At 46.6% G+C, this 24,217-nt stretch overlaps 1 protein-coding gene across 13 annotated transcripts in view; it reads right to left on the bottom strand.

Moving 5' to 3' along the window:
• Tcf7l2 (transcription factor 7 like 2) overlaps window positions 1-17,937 on the bottom strand; it is a 180,815-nt gene extending 162,878 nt beyond the window's left edge. For 8 of the 13 annotated variants that reach the window (XM_048807344.1, XM_048807345.1, XM_015494809.2 and 5 more), the window contains exon 1: window positions 17,763-17,831. The gene's annotated coding sequence lies outside the window, so the exon portion shown is untranslated. Of the gene's footprint in view, window positions 1-17,762; window positions 17,832-17,918 lie in introns of those variants that run through there. The other 5 variants (XM_048807349.1, XM_048807353.1, XM_048807348.1 and 2 more) reach the window with 1 other exon arrangement.
• Window positions 17,938-24,217: the final 6,280 nt, after the last annotated feature.

Below are 24,217 nucleotides of genomic sequence, written 5' to 3'. Positions count from 1 at the left end.
ATGGTGCCTTCAGACTGTTTTTCCTCAAGGATGAAAAAAGACAGGCATGTTGTTTCTGGAATTAAGCCAGAAGAAACTGATCCTTGTAGTAATACAAGAAAAAAGAAAGAAATCAATGTATGTGTTTATGTTGGGGGAGGGTACAGCTCAAACACGAGTTAAAACCTGAGTAGTAAATGAATTTGTTTCATTCCATGGAAGGATCCTGAAGCTCATTTCAAAGCGCTATTATGATATCCACCTGACGAGCAGAATGTGGCTCACCCCCGCTTCTGAAAAGCAGAAGAAATTTAAACCAAAAAGGTGGACATAACAAAATCAACCACAAACCGTGCCCACTTGTCCTTCATTAGTACAAGGATGGTCAGAGGTACCCAAGCCACTGTGGGAACCAGCCAGGCTCACAGCCATCTGTCCTTCCTTTAAATAAAACAATCTACTGCTGTCTGGGCATGCAGGGCACTGCGCCACGGCTGTACACGTTGTCCACTTAATCCTGAGGTTTCACCCCCATTTTACAGGTAACACTGAGGCTCAAGGAGGTTAAACAACAGGCCAAGGACCACACGCCATCAGTGGACAGCACAGCCTCAAGTCCCCAGGCCTATCAGACTTCAGTGCCAAGGGGGTACCTCCATCCCAGAATGCCTCTGTCACAGCAGAAACTTTTTTGTTGGGCGGGGAGAGTCACCCAGTGATACCACTGAGCCACATCCTAGCCCTTTTTTACATTTTATTTAGAGACAAGGACTCGATGAGTTGCTTTAGGACCTCTCTAATTTGCTGAGGCTGACTTTGAACTCACAATACTCCTGCCTCAGCCTCCTGAGCCACTGGGATTTACAGGCAAGCACCATCGCTCCCAGCATACAGCAAAAACTCTCAACACCACATGGGCCACTTTTCTGGCTACTAATTGGTCTTGCCACCACATACATCCTGTGGGGGCATTTCACAGATGAGCAAACCTAGACCTGGAGAATAATCTCTCCACAGCCACAACTGGCAGATGTAGGCATGTTCAGCGCTCCTGGGCCCTAACTCCAATTATTAAGCCTCATCCTCTCCCGTAATTAATTCTTCCCTACGCCATACACAAAGGAGAGGTTCTCCCCGGAGAAAAATATCTCGCCTCACCGAGTGCTGCCTGGGGAAATACTTTTGTTGGGGTGTTAATTGGAGGGGGGGTAGCTATTAGATTAAGTAAATTAAGACATTTCTGATAGGTAGGGAATAAATCAGCACTTAGAGGAACTAACCAATTAAAAAGGTACATTGGCCCTGGCTGAATAGCATCCCCCAGGCCAGGACAAACCAGTGTTAGAAGGAAGGGAACCGCAAGCAACTTCCTTAGCCTAAGGCCCCGGACACTACAGGACCGCCAAGGCCCCCTCCCAGCCGCAGCTCTCTGATTAACAAACCCTGCGGAAGTGCAAGTCCTTTTGCAATGAGGGGGCGAGGAGGGATGGGAAGGTGGAATCACATCCGTCTATTATTTTATGCCTCCCCAGGCCAAGAGCGGGAGAGTGGGGGAGAGTCCACAGCATGACGGCTTGCTGACACCTCACATTTCACTCCTGCTCTTTTTTATTGTGGACTCTGAAAAGCTAAAGAAAGATAGCAATAAACCCACAGATCTCAAGGCACTGTGTTTTAATTCAGCCTTCTGCAAATGAGGAGGGTTGAAGGCTACCTTCTGGAGCCAGGAAGTGGTAAAGAAACAACGGCTGCCTTCAAGTCACTGGGAGAATCGATGTCGCTTCTTAACTGGGAATCCATCATTAGGGACAAGCTCCCCATGCACTGTGCACCGCCTGAGTTGGCTGGACACTCACTTCTTGCTCAGGAGAGCCCCATCCAGCTGACAGGCCAGCGCTTCCTCCCCTCAGGGGGCAGCACCCGGAGACCCCGAGACAGCCAGCTTCCAATCACAAGTCCCCAAGGTCTCTTGGCCCTGGTAACCAACTAGCAGGCTCCTCTCTGAGGCAAATTGGAGGAGGACGGGGCAGTTACACGCTTATTACTGACTGAGACAAACGAGAGCCTGACCATGGCGGCCCAAGGAAAAGTCCCCTAAAGAAGTAGTGTCACCAAACTCACGACTCTGCCTTTTAGGATGGGAAAGGATGACATTTTAAGTTTTTTGTTTAATGAAGTTCTAAGCAATAGAAATTGGACCAAAGAAGACAGCAGACATTATGACCAAAAGGCCACAAATTCCTGTCTTGCTGTCACTAATTTCATGCCCATCAGAGGCTGAATAATTCCAAGTCCAGTCTCCCCTCTAGGTTTTTTGTTTTTGTTTTCTCCCCTCCATGGGGAGATAAATTGTCACAACGGGACCTCTTTTGCCATCACTCTCTTCAAAAGGTCTTCCGGCCTCCTCTCCTGCAGGAGAAATAACTCAGGATTGGATTCCTTTGTGAGGTTGGGGGGGAGGGCAGGAGAGGATATGCAGTACCATGTCACCAACCTGCCAGGGAAGTTTTCATGAAAACAGTACCACTGGGACACCCACCGTAAACCTTCCTTACGTGCCAGGCACCAGCCTAGGCCCCCGACTCCATCTCACAATGACCTGCAAAACAGCCAAGTCCCTGGTGGAACCCATTTCTCACAGGTGTGAAATGGAGGCGCAGAAGAGTGCAGCGATTGGCCCCCTTTGAAATGTTCGGCATGATGTGTTTTTTTAAAAGCGATGAAAATGAAATACAGAGTAAAGAAAGTTCATGCTTCCCGGGGAAATTCTGACCTGGAAACCAGTTAATAAGGAAAAGCCAAAGGAGACCACAGGAGAGCAGAGGACTGGGCGCGGTGTACAGAACAGGAAGATCAATCGGAGCTGTTCTAGATGTTTTCACATCAGTCCTTAGAGCTGTTACATAAGGAATGCTGAAAGACAGAAGAAGCCCCGTGGAGAGGCGTGTGATAGCCGGTGGCTCTGCTGCCACTTGCCAGGGTCCCCAGGCCCCTGGGGAACACCATGCCTGGACTGGCTTGCCTCGGTCCTCCACTGGCCAGCAGCCCTGGTCAGCCTGGTTCCAAAGCACACACATCCACGGGCTGCAAAGGGCAAGTGGGAACCACAACCCTAACGGAACCAGAAGTCAGACCGAGAGATAAAAAATGCACTCTCAGGCGAAAGCAGCGATAACAGAACCACGAAGGCCGAAACCAAAGCCATCGCTGCTTTGCATGTGGTGTGTGGTTTTGAGTGTGCACTGCTTACGTGTCAGGTCACGGGCTCCGGTCCCACTGAGAGTCACTGCCCTGCTCCTCAAACTATGCAAACCAGGGTGGCTGGGGGTTGCCACTCCCCCAAATTGCATTAGGGACCACCTAATGACTGTTGCCTTCTCAGAGACCAGGTGGGATGGCGGGTACCCAACCCAACCTGCAGGAACAACTCTCTGGGTGCTCTTCCCGAGCTACCCTAAAATGACAAAAATCACAGAAGCAAAACTGTAGGATTTATTTTCTAGTGGATATAAATTGGCAAATTTGAACAAGTGAAAAGGGACCCCGGCAGGCCAGGCATGGTGGCACACACCTGTATTACCAGCAGCTGGGGAGGCTGAGGCAGGAGGATAGCAAATTCAAAGCCAGCCTCAGCAAAAGCAAGGCAATAAACACCTCAGTGAGACCCTGTCTGTAAATAAAATACAAAATAGGGCTGGGAATGTGGCCCAGTGGTCAAGTGCCCCTAAGTTCAATCCCCGGGTACCCCCTCAAAAAAAACAGGGGAGGGGATCCCAGCAAAGCAGCTTTTTCTTCCTTTTTGTTTGGGGGGGGGGGGTGGCAGGGTAGGGGCTGAAATTCTGCTCCAAGGAAAGAGGCCCCCACATCCCTGAGGCTTTTTCCAAGTCAAGCCTGAGCCCAGTTCCAATACAAATTCTAATACACATGGCTTCACACTTTGGTCTTCTGCAGGGAGACGTCTATCATCTGGTTTCATTATGACACTGTGGCTAGTGACAAGTTTCAAGACAACACAAACCAAATAAGGGTGCCTAAGACACACTGGTGGTTTGGTAAACAAGTCCTTCGCTTAAGGGCATTTTTAAACCACACTTAAAAGTCTCCTTTCAAGGGAAAAAAGGTCTAAATACTTTAATTAACAGGCTGCTCTAGGAATCATGAAGAAATAAATGCTGCTGGATTCCAGAATAAAAACTAAGCAATTGAAAACCAGAAGGAGGGAAGCGGGGGAGGTTTGTTTTTTGATTTTAAGGATAAGAATCAAGTTCAGAACTTGGTGACTCCTGGAACAATTCTGCATTCAGCCTCATGCATTCCACACATCAGTCAAGTCCCCATTTAGATACCTCACTGTTTTATGTCTGCATCTCACTCTGTCCTAGGTCTTGATACATGTCTATATCCTAAGGATTAATCCAAAGAACAAAGGTTCCTCTTTGCATATGACAGCAAGATTTCAGCTTGGTGATAGTTCCAGAAAGCAGGAAGCTAACCAGGAAAAACACCCAAAGGGCCCTAAGACTCACCCCCAACACACAGAGCCCATTCCAAGCTGCAAGGTGGGGAGTCACCACCTGCCCAATTCCCATGTCTGACCCCACCCTCAGGAGTATAAATCTGACATCCACTTTTTTTTTTAGATATTTATTTTTTAGGTATAAGTGAACACAGTACCTTTATTTTATTTTTATGTGGTGCTGAGGATGGAACCCAGTGCCTCACACATGCCAGGCAAGTGCTCTGCCTCTGAGCCACTGACACCCACTTTTGAAGCAAAGCAGACAAGAATCTCTCATCAAACTCACTAAACACTAGGGCTGCTGTTTCCTTCAGTGCAAACATCTTCAGATTCCAAAATGCATCCCTGTATGTTCCTTCCCAGTTCATTTAATGACCCTACTTTCTTGTTCCTAAGGGATTCAGGGGTCTACCATGGGGCAGCACAAACTGGGGGTCATTTTAGTGCACATGTTAAGTAGATTTTCTCAAAGTGCTTTACCTACATTCTACTGGTAAGTAGACTAGGATATCCCAATTCATCCCAAAGTGCTGAAATGTTATTGTTGGGTCTCACATTTTTTTTATTATTATTATTAACCCCTTAGTGCTTCTTCAACTGAATTTAACCCCGAGAAAATTAGAAAGTAAAATCCCACCAAATTTTGCCTCTAGGAGAAAAGATTTGCCCAGAACGGGCACTCACTGTACACCATGTCCCCCTTCATACGATGAACAGTCCCCCAGTGGCAGAATTCTCAGGGCTTCAACCTCCACTTACATCGTGAGATTTATGGGGGCTGGGGCGAGAGTGCAGAGCCATGAACCTCCCAACCGCCCATTGCCAAGCTCCTGACACATGCTGGTCTTTAAAGTTCTCCTTTCAACAGCAGTTTCCAAGTCCAGCCCACTCCACAAAGAAAAGAAGAAAACCCCCAAACTAAAAGAAAAAAAGCAAACAATGACCACTCACACTGGGTGCTTCATCAAGCTCCTCCCCAAAATAAAAGGAGGCTACCGTCATCTAAGGACATCCTTGGTAAAAATCATAAATCTTTATGTGAAAATCACAGAAGTCCTGAGAACGCAAGCCAGGAAGGAGCGCTACGTGACACTGCGATACGAGGTCCTTCCATACCCCAATGAGCTGGAATGTGGGAACACACTGGGTCCAGGCAGGAAAGCTCCCTGACTTCAGGCCCCTCTTTTCATTTACCTCACCCATAATGCACCTACTGTGTACAAGGCTGAGCCACCAGTCCCTAGCTATTCTAAAACTAGAATTTTCAATTAGACGAGACCTTCCAAACTCTTGCAAATATGCATAATAGACGTGTCAGAATAACCATCGTACCTTCCTGCTTTCCAAGAGAGAATCAAGTATCCCAGGACATCAACTTAAATTGAGCTACCCTCTGTCTTTTAAATCACTCTTTTGCTTTCTAGGCAGAGCTTTGCTAGGCCTGTTCCAAGACCCAGAAGAGCCCACAAGGGTTACCAGGGGCTGGAAACACCAGGAACCTCAAGTTTCCTGTGCGCCTCAGACTGTGCCTGGCATCTGGGAGCAGCGCCTCTTCTCCTTCCTGCTTCACATGTTTCCCTTATTGGTTCATTTACACAACACGCTCCCTGCGTGGCAGTCAGTACATCGTTTTGTCATTTCTGCCTTTCCCCGCCATTAGTGCAGGCTGCCGAGACGACACCCCAGCTGCCTCCCCAGAGTGGCTGCAGCACCGGCACATCCCTTTCCCCCAGTGGTCGCCCCTTTGACTAATGTTCACCAACACTCATACATCATTCCCAAATTGGTCCAAATGAATTAAACACAGCTCTGCTTAACATTACGAGATTTAAATGGATTTTCTCTCTACAGGTCTGCCCCATAATTGGGTTTATCCATCTTGTTGAAGTACAGTTTACACTTGCTAACATCACGCCAATTCAAGCTACATTTTCTGCTCCAGTGGCAGGAGCAAGGCAGATTTGTCATCGGATCATAACAGGTAATTCAAACAACAATTAGTCTGATGACGGCCCGTATGTCAATGTCTGCTCCCAGCAGCCTGGCTCACACCGATGCTCTCTGTTCCTCAAGATGAATTGTCTTCACAATTCTTCAATTTCAATCATCAACAATGCTTACTGAATCAACTGAGCGACTCCTGACACAGGCTGTCTTCCCTGCAGGGCAGTCCTACCAAAGCCACAGTGGGAAGGATCTCCTGCTCCCTTAGGATGGGCCACAGCCACACCACATCCATTCTCAAGCCTTGGAAAATTTCCCAATTTTCAACTAAAGCCATTTAGGCTGGTGCTTCATCGCAACATCAAAATTCAGAAAGGCACAGAGTTCGGGAACAGAAAGCAATGACTTGGTGCAGGCTCATCCATCCACAAGTCGGAAAACCCTTGTTTACACGTTTTGAAGTCCTCTGCAGGAATGATAGATAATCACATCAAAGTCTAAAACATGTGCTGGGTGTGGTGGCGCATGCCCACAATCCCAGCTACTCAGGAGGATCAGAAGTTCAAGGCCAGACTGGGCAACTTAGCAAGACCCTGTCTTAAATCAAGAACCCAGTGGTAGAGCATCTCTGGGTTTAATCCCCCAAACCAATGAACAATACTATTTGCAATTTAAAAAAAGAATAAGAATAAGAATATCACCTTTAAAAGCCAAATAACCTCTGAGCATTATGAAAGCTGGAAGGCAATCATACAAATATAAAGCAGTCCAACCATGTCCACTGGTTGTTTGAGCAATGCCACAGGCATTAAGACAGACTGCAAACGCTCAAACCCTGAAACCTGGAAAACAACATCAAGTTGACAAAAGAATAGAACATCCTTCTCAAATAATTTGGTGGAGTGCCCAAAAAACAAACAACAACAACAACAACAACAACAAAAACCAATTATTATTACTGACCTTTTATGTTGTGAAAGGAGCTGGGTTTTTTGTTTTTGTTTTTGTATCTTGTTTTGTTTTGGGAGAAGGGGGATACCAGGAGTTGAACACAGGGGCACTTGAGTCACATCCCCAGCCCTATCTCAGATTTTATTTAGAGACAGGGTCTCACTGAGTTGCTTAGCACCTCATTGCTGAGGCTGCCTTTAAACTCACCATCCTCCTGCCTCAGCCTCCAGAGCCGCTGGGATTACAGGTGTGTGCCACTGAACCTGGCAGCTACTTTGTGTGTGTGTGTGTGTGTGTGTGTGTGTGTGTTTGTATGTTGCTAGGGATTGAACCCATGGCCTTGTGCATGCAAAGCAAACATTCTACCAACTCCAGCTATATCCCCAGCCCAGGAGCTGTTTTTTTAAAAAATTCAAAAAGAACTTTCTAGTTGTTGCCTCTGATACACCCCACTCAACCTCTCTTCTGCCTACAGTCATGTATTTAAACACACATCACTTGATGAACAGCTACTATGTCCTAGAAACCACCGCATGTGCTGCAGGGACATGAAAAGCACATACATGAGCTATCTCAGCCCTTCAGAAGAGCATACATTTTATTTTAATGTAACAAGAAGCCAGTCTCAGGGGCTGGGGATGTGGCTCAAGTGGTAGAGCGCTCGCCTGGCGTGCGTGCGGCCCGGGTTCGATCCTCAGCACCACATACAAACAAAGATGTTGTGTCCGCCTAAAACTAAAATAAATAAATAAATAAATAAATAAATAAATAAATAAAAAAGAAGCCAGTCTCAGTGGTACTTAGGAAATCGAGGCACAAGGATATCAAACTCAAGGCCAACATGGACAACTTAGCAAGACCTGTATTTTTTTGGTTTTGTTTTTTAGGGGTGTGTACCAGGGATTGAACTCAGGGGCACTAAGCCACTGAGCCACATCCCCCAGCTCCATTTTGGGTCTTATGTAGAGACAGGGTCTCAACTGAGCTGCTCAGTGCCTCGCCGTTGCTGAGGTTGGCTTTGAAATCAAGATCCTCCTGTCTCAGCCTTCCAGGCTGCTGGGATTACAGGCGAGCACCACTGTGCCCAGCAAGACCTGTATCTTAAAAAAAGAGGGGTGGGTGGGACTGAGGATGGAGCTCAGTGGTAAAGCACCCCTGGGTTAAACCCTAGCAGAGCAAAAATAAATAAATAAAAGTAACAAGGACCAGGCAGACATTTCTAAGTGACATGAGAGAAATGCAAACAGCTACCAACAGTAGTCATAAATCTTTGTTACCCAGCAAAGATAGTCCAGGTTATCAAATTTATCATGTGTGATGTTCCTGACAGCAAATAAAAACTACACAATGCATATCAGGATAAGGCATGCTCTAAACCTGCAAGCCAGCACTTCACAGTCCCCGCAGGGAAAGCGGCCACTAAGCTCTTCCCTGCACCATGGCCCTGCCCAGCTCATTACACCTTGTCTCATCTACCCATCTGAAAACAGGCACTACCCTTCTCCCCATTTTGCAGATTACGAAACAAACTCAGCAGAACTAAGCCACAAACCCAGGCTATCTCCATGACAACAGACGCAAAAACTGAACCACCCACCTGGGTCCAGGAAATGCAAAGGTACCACCACCACACCATTGGGGGCAGGGCAACTCCTGACACTGTTCTACAAAGCCCGCAGCTCCCATCCAGGGGTCATTGTGACCCCCCAGAGGAACTGGACAATTTCTAAAGGCAATTTTGGTGGTCACACTTCTGTTGGGTGCTAGTAGAATCAAGAGGGCAGAGGTCAGGGATGGGGCTACACACACCTCCTTTAGTGCACAGGACAGTTAGTTCCCTGCGATAAAGAACTTACTCAGTCCTAAACAGCACTGAGTAAGTATTGAGGCCGAGAAACTTCCATCAAGCCATCCCACCCACCCACAGCTCTACCAACCAATGCAAACACACATCACTCGACAGAGAATCACGGTGCATGTACCTAATGCACCAGTGGTTTTAGTGAAACCCTCAGGAATAATGTGGTCTGCTGCCATTTTTGTTTAATTGAAGAGTATGCTGAGATTTCAAGGTAAACCGGTTTTTAAAAAAGAAGAAGAAAAATTGCAGCCACTTATCTGTTTGATCAGGGTTTGATACCATCCAACCAAATCAAACTCCAGAAACAAATTAAGTGCTAAGCCTGATAAGCCTCCAAATGTCAGTCATAACCCATTTAGAAATTTCTGTGCTCAGCTAAACAGCCCCATGATTTTCAGGGACTTAATAAAAAGTAAATATTATAAAGTGGAACTTACAAGTTCTACTAAGAAAACACAACCAGCTGACTGCCACTCAGCACTATGGCCCAGGAGGGGCACACAGATGGCGGACAGACACTCCCCCTGACCCTTACCAGCCCTCTCCCAAACCAGGCAGGCTGGTTCCCACCAAGCCTTAACATGGTGGAAAATGAAGAGATACCTAGAGATACCTCTCAATACATGCAAATACAAAGGTACAATTAGAGCAGATTTATGTTTTAAAATGACATGAGCAAAAAACGGTAAAAACTAGATTGCTTTATTTCATCTCGCCAATGCAAGACAACTGCTGGTGGCTTAGACAAGACACTAACTTCTACTTAAAAGATGGAAATGACAAGGAGGTGGACTCCTGGATTCTCAGCCTGCCCTATTTCCGCCAAGATGTGGGACCTTTGACAAACCAATCCACTTCCCTGACCACTTCCCTGCGCCCCAGTCAGTTTCCTGGCCTAGCAAAATGCACTATCTTTGCTGCACTCCAGAGGAGTCTGGGGCATAAGCATCCGCACCTCCTGGGAAGCTTGTCACCTGGGAAGCTTGTCAAGAAATGCAGAAGCCCAGGCCCCACCCCAGATCGGCTGACCCTGGATCTCTGATTAGGCATGACCTGCAAATCTGAGCCACAGACTCCCAGGCTCCCTCCCACTTCGGGCTCCTACCCTGGCCTGAATGATACCAGATCCCACTGTCACTCACCGGTACTAACCTAGGCCACCGGGGTGTCATCCACTACCTGTTCATAAGTGTTCTACCACCTGAACAGACACAAGCCATCCTTCAGAACAACGGCCTCTTTTCACCCCTTAGCAAAGAAAATTAAAGAAACCAACGAAAAAAAAAAAAAAAGGCCTTGCAACAACTGCCCTCTAAGGAGACACTGAGCAGGGAAGGGTGCAGACTCCCGGATGCCCCAAACTGGAGTTCCCCCGGATCACCTGGAAAGCATTGGCCAACCAGGGATGCAAGGACCAGCCCCCAGGCATGGTGAGCCAGTTTTCTGGGGCAGGGCCTGGCCCTGGGCATTGCTCAACCTTCCCAGGTGACTAACACACAGCCAGAGGTGGGAACCACGGTCCTTATCGAGTGGTTCTCCAAGTGCTGTCCCCAGAAAAGGGTCCTTAGCTTTACCCAAAAACTCGCTAAAACCACAACCATGGAGACCTACCCTAGGCCTACAGGACATGAAAGAGCATGGGACAGCTACATGCATCTTAAACTCCCAGGTGCCTCTGGGTTCAGAAAAGGCTGACCTACAGGATCCCCCTGAATGGAAATTTCCAAGGAGAAGAACCAGGATTCTCCATCTTTGAGCAGTTACCAGGTGATTGCTAGTATATAGTCCAGAAAGCTGGGTAGCAGCCTCTGCCTAGGCCCCCCTGAGCACTCTCACTCGGAGCCAGGGATGGAACCCAAGATCTCAGGGATACTAGGCAAGTGCTCTGCCGCTGAGCCACACCCAGCCTTGAGCTGGCAGTCCCTCTCCACTCACAGGCCTCCTCTGAATCCTAACTGACCTTGGACAAAACAGGTTTCTTCATTTACAAAACTGAGGATAATGGTGATGATAACAGTAACTACCCTTTCAGATTTCCCTGTGTGTCATAAAGAATCAATAAATAATTCACATAAAGTACTTAATCAGACCCAATGCATCAGAAGGATTCAATAAACATAAGCTGCTATCATTAACGGTTGCTATCGCCTCTGACCCCGGGAAACCAAACGCTCTGTCCACGCTGCTCCTCACCAACAAACGCCTCCTCTTCAGCTCTGCAGAGTAGCTGGCCACTGCACATGAGCACAGAGAAAAGGCCTCAGAAAGCCCAGCAGTCACTTTCCCATTCAAAATGAGAAAATGTCATCCCAATCCAGGACCTGCCAGGCCTCAATTTTGATTCAGCAACTGAAAATGGATGAGCAGTCAATAAACGATCAATTGATTGATTTCAGAAAACTCTAAGGAGGCCATGCGCAACCTTGAGCCGGCTGAAAAATCAAAACCGTGAATCACAAAATACCACTCTTGGACTGTGCCAGAGACCTAGAGACTGAAGGGGTGGGGTGTTTAAAACTGGTATTTGATGGGCTGGGGCTGAAACTCAGTGGAAGAGCACTTGCCTAGCATGTGGGGGGCACTGGGTTCAATTCTCAGCACCACATATAATAAATAAAATAAATAAGGGGCTGAGGTTGTGGCTCAGTGGTAGAGCTCTCGCCTAGCACCTGCTTGCCTAGTACCTGTGGGGCCCTGGGTTCAATCCTCAGCACCACATGGAAATAAATAAACAAAATAAAGGTATTTGTCCATTCACAACTAAAAAAATTTTTTAATAAATAAATATGAAGGGCCAGGGGTGTAGCTCAGCGGTAGAGTGCTTGCCTAGTACGTGTAAGGCACTGGGTTCGATCCTCAGTACTGTGTAATTATAAGTAAATAAAATAAAGATATCACATCCATCTTAAAGAAGTGAAGTGTGCTGGGCATGGTGGTGCATGACTTGAATCCCAGCAACTCAGGAGGCTCAGGCAGGAGGATCACAAGTTCAAGGCCAACCTCAAAGAGCTGGGGATGTGTCTCAGTGGCTAAGTGCCCTGGGTTCAATTCCCCATACTCCTCTACAAACAGAAGTGAAAGTTATATATATGGTGGTTGTTACCCTTCACTAGAGAAGCTGGACAAAGCCCGTGGATGCCAGTAACTCACTCAGGAGGTTCACTCAATTCAGCAGCAGTGACTTTGTGCCTAATTGTTAAATCCATATTCAGAACCCTCATTCACTAAAAATATGTAGTGTCCATATGTGTGCCAGGCCCCTGGAGATTCATCAGTGAGCAAAACAGGTGGAAATCCCTTTTCTCTCAAAATCCAGCGATGTTTCAAATGCCAGTTTTATTTATTTTTATTTTTAAAAATATTTTTTAGTTGTTGTTTAGTGCCTCACCATTGCTGAGGCTGTCTTTGAACTCGCGATCCTCCCGTCTCGAACTCCCGAGTTGCTGGGATTATAGGTGTGCACAACTGGGCCCAGCACTCTTCAGTTCTTTAGGGAATGTGGGAGTGTAACCTCAGAGCCAGAGCGTAAAGGGAAAGCATGGGGGCGACCACACCTAGAACTGAACTCATTCCTGGGAGTCCCCCATTCAGCCCAGATCTGCAAATCCTCATGAACCCAGAAAGGCCAGAACTTGGGGTGGGTGAGAAGACAGGCCCAGAACACAGAGACCACCATCATCAGAAACCCAAAGTATGACGCAGCCTGGCAAACACTGCCACCTCTTAATTAAATTTTGGTCAAATCTTCTGGTACTAATCTCTGGCCCTATCCATCCTATTGGCAAAGAGAGGAACTCAGCTGTAGCACCTCTCAAGTCTTAATGACTTTAAGATGTGAACAAGACATTCTGGTCATGTCAGGAATAAGGGATCAACATGGCACAATATTTACCCTCCAGTTTGTACCTCCTCTCCCTGGCTCCAAAAACCACTCAGTCTCCAGAGGAGAATCCTGGTAGCCCTGGCGTTGGAGTTCTAGGACCAAGCAGGAATCTTACAGGCATAAGGACAAGAAAGCAAGCAACACCCACTGCAGAGCTGCAGAGTCTCCACCGCTCAGCTGTGTAAACAAATAAAACGGTCCATTTCTTCTGGATCCTCTCCTGGTTGTCTTTGCACACACACACAAGCACGCATATGCACACGCGCACACACAAACCACATCACATCTTAGAAGAGAAACAACTAAGAAAGGTCTACACAGTTTGTTTTTGCTGCTTGAAGTTTCTCCCTCCCTAAATCACATCTGACTTAGTGTTAAAATATCAACCTCTGGCCAAAATACTCTTAAAACAAAGGCTTAATTGGTTGAAGTAGCCCTTCTGAAAACCAGGGGAAACATCTTCTTGTGGCTCTTGACCTTGATTACAACACTTCTCTTGGGGTGGGAATCATGATGATAGCAGGAGCTTTGGAAGAGCTCCCTTGGGGCAGGCAACAGAAATGCCTAAACACTGAGCTACAGTCACCTGCAAGGCCTCCCCTGGGGAGCTGTTCTATGGTGTCTGCAACCCAGCCTGCTCCTCCTCTTCCCAGTGAAGGGCGATGGCGGGAGGAGGTCCTGAGGGCTGGAACCAGAGGCCAAACTACGTGAAGGGCCAGCAGTGAAACGTGGGCAAACTGGCCTCCGATCACAACTAGATACTTCTATTTCCCCCCCACCACATTCCACTCACATACCTAATAACTCTGCTAGTGCGTCTCAATGACAACTGTCCAGTGTTCAGACCTCTCTCAAAAGATAAAACTCAAAAAAGCTAAACACATATACACCCCTCCATCTTTCCAAATCCACTCCTGGTGATTGGTGATTGGTGACTGGTGGAAAGGAGGCACGGGGCGGGGTGGGGGGTGTTTCTAGACTTTATTCATACTAGCAAAAGCCTGGAAGTAAACCAAATATACAAAAACAGAGAAAGGACAGACGCATGGGGCATGTTTGTACATGGAACGCTACGTGGCAATGCAAAAGGGCAAGTCATTGCCACCCACAATGATAGGGGTGTAACTCCCAGGCACAATGCTGCGTAGGCACAGGCACCAAACAGTATGTTCTGAATGACTCCATGTACATGAAGTAAAAAACCAGGAGAGACTAATCCACCATTAGAATTTTCACAAGGGGCGGGCACCGTGGTGCACGCCTGTGATCCCAGAGGCTCGGGAGGCTGAGACAGGAGAATCCCAAGCTAGAAGCCAGCCTCAGCAATGGCAAGGCACTAAGCAACTCAGTGAGACCCTGTCTCTAAATAAAATTCAAAATAGGGCTGGGGATGTGGCTCAGTGGTCGAGTGCCCCTGAGTTCAATCCGGAACCCTCTCCCTCCCACCCCCCACCCCCCCAAAAAAAGAATTTTCACTGGAAGCAGGAAAAAGGAAGAAGACAGATGACTGGGAAGAGAAGGGAAGAAGGAGACTTCTAGGGATTTTCTTTACCAGATGTCAGAAAACCCAGCCAATGTTTGCTTTTATAAATAAAGTTTTATTGGCACATGGCCAGACTTCATCCTTTATGTCTATCTTCAGATGTTTTCAAACAACAAGAGCTCAACTGAACAGTTGCAACAGAGACCATATGGCCCAAAAAGCCTAAAATATTTTTTTACATGGCTCCCTACAGGAAAGATGTTCCAACTCCAATCTATATATTGATCTGGATGATAATCTCGTGGACATTCACATGTGAAAGTCTGTCTACCACTCTATGAAGATCTGCGTATGTGCTGTATTCATATTCCCCTTCAGTGATACTTCCAGAAAGTCAGGGGGGCTGAGAATGCAGGTTAGCATGCACAAGGTCCTGGGTCCAAACCCAAACCCACACACACACACACACACACACATACACACAAAGGCGACAAAATTAAATAGCAGTCTTCTTTAAAAGCCCTTTTAATTTTCATTCCAGTTACATTTGTTATTCTTTTGGGAGAATGTGCTCGTTTATAGTGCCCTTGTCTTTTCAAACCTAAGGGGAGCTAGGAGATTGTCAAAAATGGGGGGATCCCAACAAGGCAACTGAGATCAGCTCCAAACCTATGAGCGCGCCAGGTCTACCGAATCACTCAGAGGCCATTCATACAAACGGTGGACTTGGCCAGTCCTGAGATTACAGGAGGGACAGGAGGGAGAGGGGGTGAATCTCATGTGATGCACGGTGTCATACTAGGAGGCTATTTTAGGATACAGCTTAGGAGAGCAGCATGCCCAGCTCCAGCTGAAATACAGTATGTATTAAGGTGAGACAGTTCAAAGTTTCCAGGGAAGAAAATTCCTCCCGACAATCACATTGCATTTAAGCCCTTAAGTGAAGAATGGGGTGCGGGGAAGAAGTATGCAAGGGGTGCCCGGGAGGGGCGCCACTCTGTCTTCTCCCCACCCACCCTGCGACCAAGCTGCCCTGCGACCAAGCTGCCCGGTGTACTCTGGGAACAATTTCGATTTGTCTGAGGTTTCCCCTTTATTTTTCCCTTTGCTTCTTTTGTTTGGTTTTGGCCATTTATCCTTTGATGATCACACTAAAATTACAGCTCGATGCCATTTGGCCGGGCCTCGTGCTGGTCTAGCAGACACTGAGGGAGAATGAACACTGAAAGCATGGTGCTGGGTCTCTAATAAAACGTCCCTCTGTTTGCCCACATGGGCATCAAGCCTCAGCAAATAGAAGCAGGGGAGAACAATACTACCTGTTCATGGAGGAATAGTGATGGTTTCAGTCCTCCAAACAATGAGCTCTGTAATTTACTCCATCTTCCTCCTGAGAAAGAGCTTCACATGGCCTGCACCGTGCCAGGTGGTTTGGAGAAAGACGAACTGCTCAGCCAAACAAGGGGCACTTCAGCTCCGGGTGTAAAGATTCAACAGCTGGTCTGGTCTCGGCTGGTCTCCCAGTGACATGGCCCCAGCCAGCCTTTCCACACCAAGATAAGGATCACTATCCTATTGGGCCTCCACAATTCGTAACCCCCCGGGGAACAGGATTTTCCAGCAATCCCAGAGATGTAGTAGGCCTCAGGCCACCATGGGTTCACCCAGTCACCAAGAGTTAGGGTCTGGGCTTGTTCTCCAACCAAGCCTGCCTCTAAGCCATTTTCTGAGCGCAAGACGTACTAGGCCTTAATCAAGAGAGAGGAGGGTCCAACAGGAAGTGTGCCAGCAAGAACAACTGTACCATCGCCTTCGTGCCAGTCTTGAAAGTATCTGCGGGTGGAGGGGTAAAATCAAGAGTCGCAATTTCCCTCTAAAACACACAAACAGAAGATCAGCAGCACCACCACAGAAGTAATCAAAATATTTTTAAACTAAGTTACTGCAGCCTTGAAAGAAGTACAAAAAAGACCAGGAATCCACCAAATAAAAATGTCTGCTGACTCATACTTTCCACTGGGGGAAGAAGTCCATGTACCTGGGGCAAATGGCTGAAGTCTTATCGAGGAAGATGCAGAACTTGAAATAGCAAAGCTACAAAGAGGTGATGTGGTAGGAGGTGGGAAAGGCCACACACACCCCACACACAAGCAAGCAGACACACACACACACATGCACACACACAATCTGCAAAAGCTTGCTGTGGGAACAGGGGCAGCGGGGCCACGTGGCTGATCCGCCACACCACATCAACTTACAAGCAGAGGAAAACCCAGACCCAGCCTTCCAACTCCACACAAATGGCTCCGAAAGCCTCCCTTCCAAGGGTTAAAACAGAACCCTCGAGAAGTTTTGGTACAGCCAGTTACACCATGAGGACATCCACCCTAGCAAGGCCAGGCAGACAGATGAAAATCCTATTAGTCTGCCCCCCCCCCCACTACTGCTGTTGGCTTCAGTTCAGCCCCGAGTCTATATTAGTCTGTGATTTGTTTAGCCTTTGGATTTAAGAGAATGGAAGTACTACGTGAGCAGGAAACAGGACACTCATCAGAAGCTGGGATCTGTCGCCTCTCCCTCCCGGCACTTTCAGTGTCATATATCAACAGGCCCAAGAGAAATCAACATTTCAGGATGATCAGGTCAAAAGTGATATTCTTAGCAGCACTTAACATGATTTTGATCCCCCGGAAACAACTCTCTCTGGCTGTCACACGGCCTCCTCTCCCATCTCCCCACTGAACTCTTCCCGTTCACATTCTGTCATCCCATTTCACTCTCAGTTCAGGATCCCTCCCCTGTGCAAAAAGCAGTAACCAAGTTGGGGGGTCCAGGTGCCCACCATGGCTTATCAGGACATCTTAACAATAAACATAGGCTTCTCTTTCTTCCCATATCTTTAAATCATTTTAGCAGCATTTCTTCTATTCTTCTTTCTTCTTTGCTTCCCACCTCCCCCAGGGATACAGCCACCGCCACCACCACCACCACCACCACCACCAGTACCACCACCACCACCACCACCACCACCACCACCATCATCATCATCATCATCATCTAGGTGGGGGAGGGACAGAGAATAAAACACACAAGAGACCTCCATATTGACAATTCAAGCTTCAGAATCTCTTGCATTTCCTACCTGAATTGCAATCTGGTGCTCAATCGTTTTGTACGCAGAGTAATGTGTGCTGCCGGACTGAAAATGGAGCTGTAGAAAGAAACCAAATCAAAGCGTTCTGCTTATGTCACAAACTACAAGAAAACATCTTAAGCAGTTTATGAATAGCAGACAAACCTTCCTAGATTGAACTGAAGCCTTGGCATTCAATCAAGACCTGTGTACTTTTATTTGTTGCTATGGATAAGATGATCATACTAATCTAAGGTAAAGTTAAAAAAAAAAAAAAAGCGCCTATTCAATAAGCAAAAAGGGGAGGAGGGGGCAGGAGTGAGAATCAATGACATGAAAAGGGAAGACTGATGCCCATTAAGACATAAAGGAAGCCAGTGTGCTGAGCAGGAGGCTGCAGAAAAATTGACTGTGTGCTGCAAAAAGTCGTCAGGATTGCGACACAGAGGCAAGAACACAGACAGGAGAGAAAGGATCAGAAGCCACAGACTGCAGCAGGTGGGAGCCCCTTCCCTACTTCCAATAACCGGGCCCTGGCTCTCCAGCACAGTTCTCTTTCTGGGGAAACAAACGTGTCCAACAGAATCAGGGGCCACCTGATGACGCCTTGCACATTCCTTCACAGTGACTAGGCCATCCAGGCCATCCCTGCAGCCTCCGCTCTAGTAATCCACACTCCCCCCAAGAGGGGACCAAGCCTGCCCAAGAGCCACCGCATTCTAAGGACCACCTACTGGTAAGTCACTGGCTCATTCAGATCCTCCAAGGCACAAGGCTCAAGAGGGGCCCCAGCCTCTCTCTCCCTTTACAGCCCTGCAGACCACCCATCACAGAAGGGGGTTATCCCAAACAGAAAGGAATACCAAGATTCCTCACCCAATTCCCATGTTCCCAAATAATACTTGTTTATCTCAGGATCCAACCAACTGAGAAAACAAACAGCATCTGCCGATTTATTTTATAAACAACACAATAATCACTAAAGGATCAACAGTTATCTAAAAATGCACTTTAATTTGCCATAAACAAACAAACGATGAGGAATCAGATGATCTCCTGAAATCACCATCACCAAGAGGCAAATCAGTTGCATCTCCAAAGAGACCTGCATTAATCACAGACCAGCCCTATCCACAGCCATCCCTGGCCACAACAGTGTTACTATTGCCAGAGGGCTTCCACCTCACTGGAACAAAAGGTGGGTTTCAGGCTCAATTAATTTGTCATCTTGCTCCCTGAGAAGGGGGGTGGGGGGGGAACCCAGAGTCCACAGTTTATTTTTTTTAAGAGGAAAAAGAATTCACGTAAGAACTTTTGAGCTCAAAAATATATACAACATACTAGTGATCAAATAAAAAATAGTGTTCAGTCCATACTGCTCATGTGATAAGGCTGATAAGTATCCATTTTAGGATAGAGCACTCTTAAGAAAACTTTATCTGCTTCAAATAAACAAACAAAAACACTACATATATAGTTCTCTCTCAGAGTGTGTGTACCAATGCAGATTAATCAAAATTTTTAAAGGCACGAGAAAGAAAAATAAAAGGGGAAAAAAAAATCCCTATACCTGTCAAAGCAGAGCAAGAAAACATACTCCCCAAAACAACTAAAGGTGAACAATGAGCAAATAAATGAAGACAAGCCCCACAAGCACAGAGCCCCCCCCCTCCCCTCGGAGACAGTCCATCCAAAGAGGACTGCTAGAAGAGAAAGATGAATTTGCACCCTTTGTCTCCCTGCCCTTTTTTGTAAAAGCTGCCAGTCAGTAAGCGGAGATTGCACTAATTACTGTGACAATTCTGCACCATGTTAAAACAACTTTTGTGACTGGGACAGGTCTCTCTCTGCGAGTTTGGAATTCTTGGCCAGAGAGCCGCGCTGTCTGAGGAGGTGCTCCTTCCTAAGCAGGGCGAGCAACACTAACAACCTGTCCCTCTTTACAGTCGGTTTTATTCTCCTCCTTTCCAACTGCCTGATTCAGAGCTTAATGGAAACTTGTCCAAGCTTTTCTTCCCACAAACCCTGCGGAGCCCTAGGCAATCTGTACTCAGGGTAACCACAGGAATCTTATATTGTCAATTAAAATTGAATGGACACCTGATAACTACGGGTATGTCGTGGAAAATAATTTCATACAGTCACAGTCTTATGAATAAATTAATGAAACTGTGGCTAAGCCAAATTCAATTTTCACTTGTCCAGTGCTGTTCTTAATCCTGGCGCTCATCACCATCCAAGTAGCTCCAACCATCCTGCAGAGAATGCAGCAATTAAAAGAGTAAAAATGCAGCTCCAAGTTTCTTAAAGCTCTAGCAGGGAACACACAGGACCAAGTTAAGTTCACCTTCAACTACACACACAACCAGAACCCCACCCCTCGCGAGCAATGCACCTTCCCTGGGGTGTCCAGCAACAGAGAAAGCCCTAGATCAGCTCACTCTGTGTGTCTAAGTCAGGTCTTCAACTCCCAGCCGAGCTACACCCCCTGCAGCCACTGCACAGCAAAGAGGGCTTCACATTTTCTCCTTCTCCTTTGGGTTCCCACCCGCTTTCCCCCAAAGACACTTTTGTGCAATGTACCCTTGAGCTGTTTTTGCCTTCCCTGTGCAACAAAAAGATGTTACAGACCAGCTTTTTAAGACAGAATATAAATGATGTAAGTATAAAAGATAAAGACCCAGTTAAAAACCTGGCACTTAAAACCGGCCTGATCCTTTCTACCCCTCTAGAAGCCACCATTAAGGAGAAAGCAAGAGCTGGTCGTGGAAGACGAGGAGAGGTGGAGAGATCCAGAACAAGAGGGCTAAGGTCTCACCTCCTGGGACCCACCTGGGCAGCAAACCTGGAGGGCCCCAGTCATGTCCTCCTCATCCAGCAACTGTGGCCACTCTAATCTGGGCATGCCCCACACATCCTCACCATGTGCCTCCCTGAAGTGCTCAGGAGTCACCAAGGAGAACTCCGGGGCACTTTCCTTTCAGCCCTGCACTCCCATTGGGCTCTCCCTTCCTCAGCCCTGGTTTTCAGGGGCCAAGCCCCTCCTCCCCATTCTACCCACCCAGCAGCCCCAGACTCCCTCCACCTGTGCACAGGAAGAGCCATGAAGAGCTGGCCACATCTCCCAACGAAGGGATTCTCTCCTTATTAACAAATCTTGATTCCTCTCATTTTACTTCCAACCACTACTACTGCCTCTAGATTTGATGTTTCAGATACAGGACATCAGAGCTATGGAGATGGGGGAAGAGGAAGCAGCTTCTTCAACCACAGGAATCTCATTCTCCAAGGCACCACAAGAAAAACTGAAATCCTACTCTAGTTTTTCCAGCACTGAGTTAACTTCCAGAGGGAGTGAAGATTACTTTTTGATGCCTATTCATTCCACCAAATTGGTATGAGGTGGAACATGTGCTTTATTTTTGGTTTTATGAATCACCTAGCTTTCTCCTCCATATGAAAAAAATTAATAGATCCATTTCCCAAGCAGATTTGGTTTTCTTGGAGTTTTTTCATCTAACTTTCCTCTTCTACCCTCTATGAGCCACTTGAGGTCTAATTTCCATGGCATTAGCTTCAAGGAAAAAAAAAAATACTTCTATTAGTATATCTTCAGACCTTTTCTAGGCTATCAGGACATTTCAGGGGGAGCTGTGTGGGCACAGGCACCCTAGTCCTGTGCTTAGAGCTTTTTTCCATGTAATGGGAAGTAAACTTTTGACCAGGACTTTGTGACTGACTGTGCCAAGGGAGACTCTAACTTCAAGAGGGAAGAATGCAAAACCGGGATTTCTCATGGGTCCTTAGGTTTAAATATTCCTGCAAAGATCTAGGCACAAGAACATTTGCAGCATCCTAACACAACCAGGGAACAATGGCACCTCCTTCTCCCCCGGCCCCATTCTCCCTTCAGAAATTCTGCTTCAACAAAATGCATGCCCTCAGACACAAGAACAATCTCTCCTACTGTCTCAGTGTTCCATCAAATGTCTATTTACCCTCATTAATTTTTTTTTTCTTTTCCTCAACCTGAAACCATCAGCTATGAGTCAGAGAATGATCATTAACTTTTACAGCTTCCATACATATCCACCTACTCACATTTGGGGAAAAGAAGTATTGACTTGCAACACTGCCTGAGACCAAAATCCTCTAAGAAGCAAAAAGGGGGGGGGATCACTTCAAGAAAGTTTTATCTACAGGTCTACAGGGGATGTTACATTCATTGTTTCTCCACTTTGTGCTGCAATCCTTGGCAAAAAGAAAAAAAAAAAAAAGAAAAAGAAAAGGAAAAGCTGAGATTGAACCAAGCAAGGGCGGTAGGCATCTCTGGGTTAGTTTTTGAGAAAAAACAATGGTTTTCTTTAAACATCAAAACAAAATTAAAAGTTCTGAAAATTGGGAGGAAAAAAAAAATAAAGTGAATTGAGTTTCCTGCTCTTGTATGAAACACATTTCTAGCATATAAAAACACGTGGGCTGAAGTGCTGAGACATGTTCTTAACACAGCATTTTCCATTAAAAGTTGCTACACTAACACTCTTAAAATGATGCCCCATCATTACTCCACTTAGCAGTCACAGCCCTGCAACTCATAACGAATTAATTTGCATTAATGTGGGTTTCATGTGTCCTTCCCTGGGCATGCCATTGTGATTCAGGCTCAGTAAAACTGACATGACAATAACACAGTGCCTTTCATTTCACTTTCCAAAACAAACCAACCCACCCAAAGACCTACACAACTCCTCTCGATTTTTTTAAAGCATTTTACTAATATATTTAGTACATCATAATTGGCCCAGCACGCAGGAACCTAGTTATCTTCTCAGTAAATATTTATAGCATCACTCTTTCCCATTCATTCTGCATTTTCTTAGAGAATCTCACTGTAGCCTACATCTGCAATTCATTGACTTTACAATTTACCACATGTTGGGATGGGAGAGGTCTTAGCTCCATTTGAATCACTACACAAATATGCAAGTGATTTATCGGTTTCAAACTGAAGACTGCAAGAAAGGGACTCCACTTTTCCTGAACATTACTTCTTCTGGCAGACCATGAACAATTACAGTTCGTACTAATTAAGCTCTGTAAATGTGCTGTGCCCTGCTAATGCCTACCAGGCCTCAAATTTATTTTCATGATGCCAAACTTTAGCGAGCAACGTTAACTCCTTCGGAGCTGATGCCATGTGCAGCCAGCCACCCCTTCCCCTACAGTCCGCACTGTCTGGGGCCACTTCATGATAAAAATAATAAAATATAATGCGCTGAATTACCGACCCAAAATCAGATGTGCCTAAGGAAGAAAAACCTATCCTGGGAAAACCAAGAACACCGTGGCTGATAACCCGTTCAAAGATCCCACAGCCTCATCTTTGTAATGAGCTGTTAAGGGATTCACATCTATCCCTGAGGGCTAGTAAGTTTCTGCATTCCATTGATTAGAAAATAAAACCTTTCAGCCTGGGTCTTTAAGTTTGGGTTGGATGGAGGGGAAGGATCCGGCCAGGAATGACAGGGCCAGCAGCTCCCCTCGCTGCTCAAGTCACACATACACCCGATTCCCAGGCCCCCCTCCACCGTGTTGGTCTATTTGCGACACACACACCAGAACAGCCCACTTCTTAAACCTAAGTTAAAATCGGCAGGACAATCAGCCTTCTCTCTTAGCCGGGTCTCACAGATAATGCCCCAGCTGGACCCCCCACCTCCAGACGCTGGGGGCAACTGATAGGAAACATATTTATTGCCAGCGAGAACACTCTGGGTGGGGAGGGGATTGGAACCAATCTCTGCTGAGCAAAGCAATATAGTTTTTAAGAGCGCCTCCCATGGTTGCTCCAGCCCCTAAGAAAACTTTTAGCCCCCCATTTCCAACAAGCCATTCCCCCATGCCCTGAGTCTTTGCCCTACCTCCTAGCCCTTTTTTAATCAAGTCAAGCCACCTCCGGCTACAGTTACTTGCCTCCTCCTCCAGATACCAGCACACCCCCCACCCCCCTGAGTGGCCCTCCTATGCCCAGCGTAAACTAGGATTTTTTTTCCTTGCCTATTAAATTCTTTTAATCCACTCTCCTCACCCCCCGACTCACTTTGCTGAAACCCTCGCATTCACTTAGAGCGCTTTGCAATGTGTGTCTTTTCCTTCCAGCTTGGTGGAACATCATATAAATTAAAATGCAGTCTCCTATATCAGGTTTCCTTAAGTATTCTGGGAAATATGCACGATATAGGCAAAGGAGTCTCCAAAAAACTGGGGGAGAGGGGATTAAGAAAGGAAAGAAAAAGAAAGGAAAAAGAGGGGGAAAACCAAAGAAAGGGGGGAGGCAAACACGCAGAGAACTTTGCTTTTGAAAAAAAAGCATTTGTACAGAGCCCCCCAGTGAATTTCCATCCCTCAAAGTCCTCTTTATAAACGTGTATAACAATAGCCTAGAGGGAAAGTACAGGTCAGCT

The sequence above is a fragment of the Marmota marmota genome, unplaced genomic scaffold (genome assembly GCF_001458135.2).
Source record: "Marmota marmota marmota unplaced genomic scaffold, marMar, whole genome shotgun sequence".
NCBI lineage: Eukaryota > Metazoa > Chordata > Mammalia > Rodentia > Sciuridae > Marmota > Marmota marmota.
The sequence above is the reverse complement of the archived record's forward strand: the minus strand, read 5'-3'. Positions and strand labels throughout refer to the sequence as shown.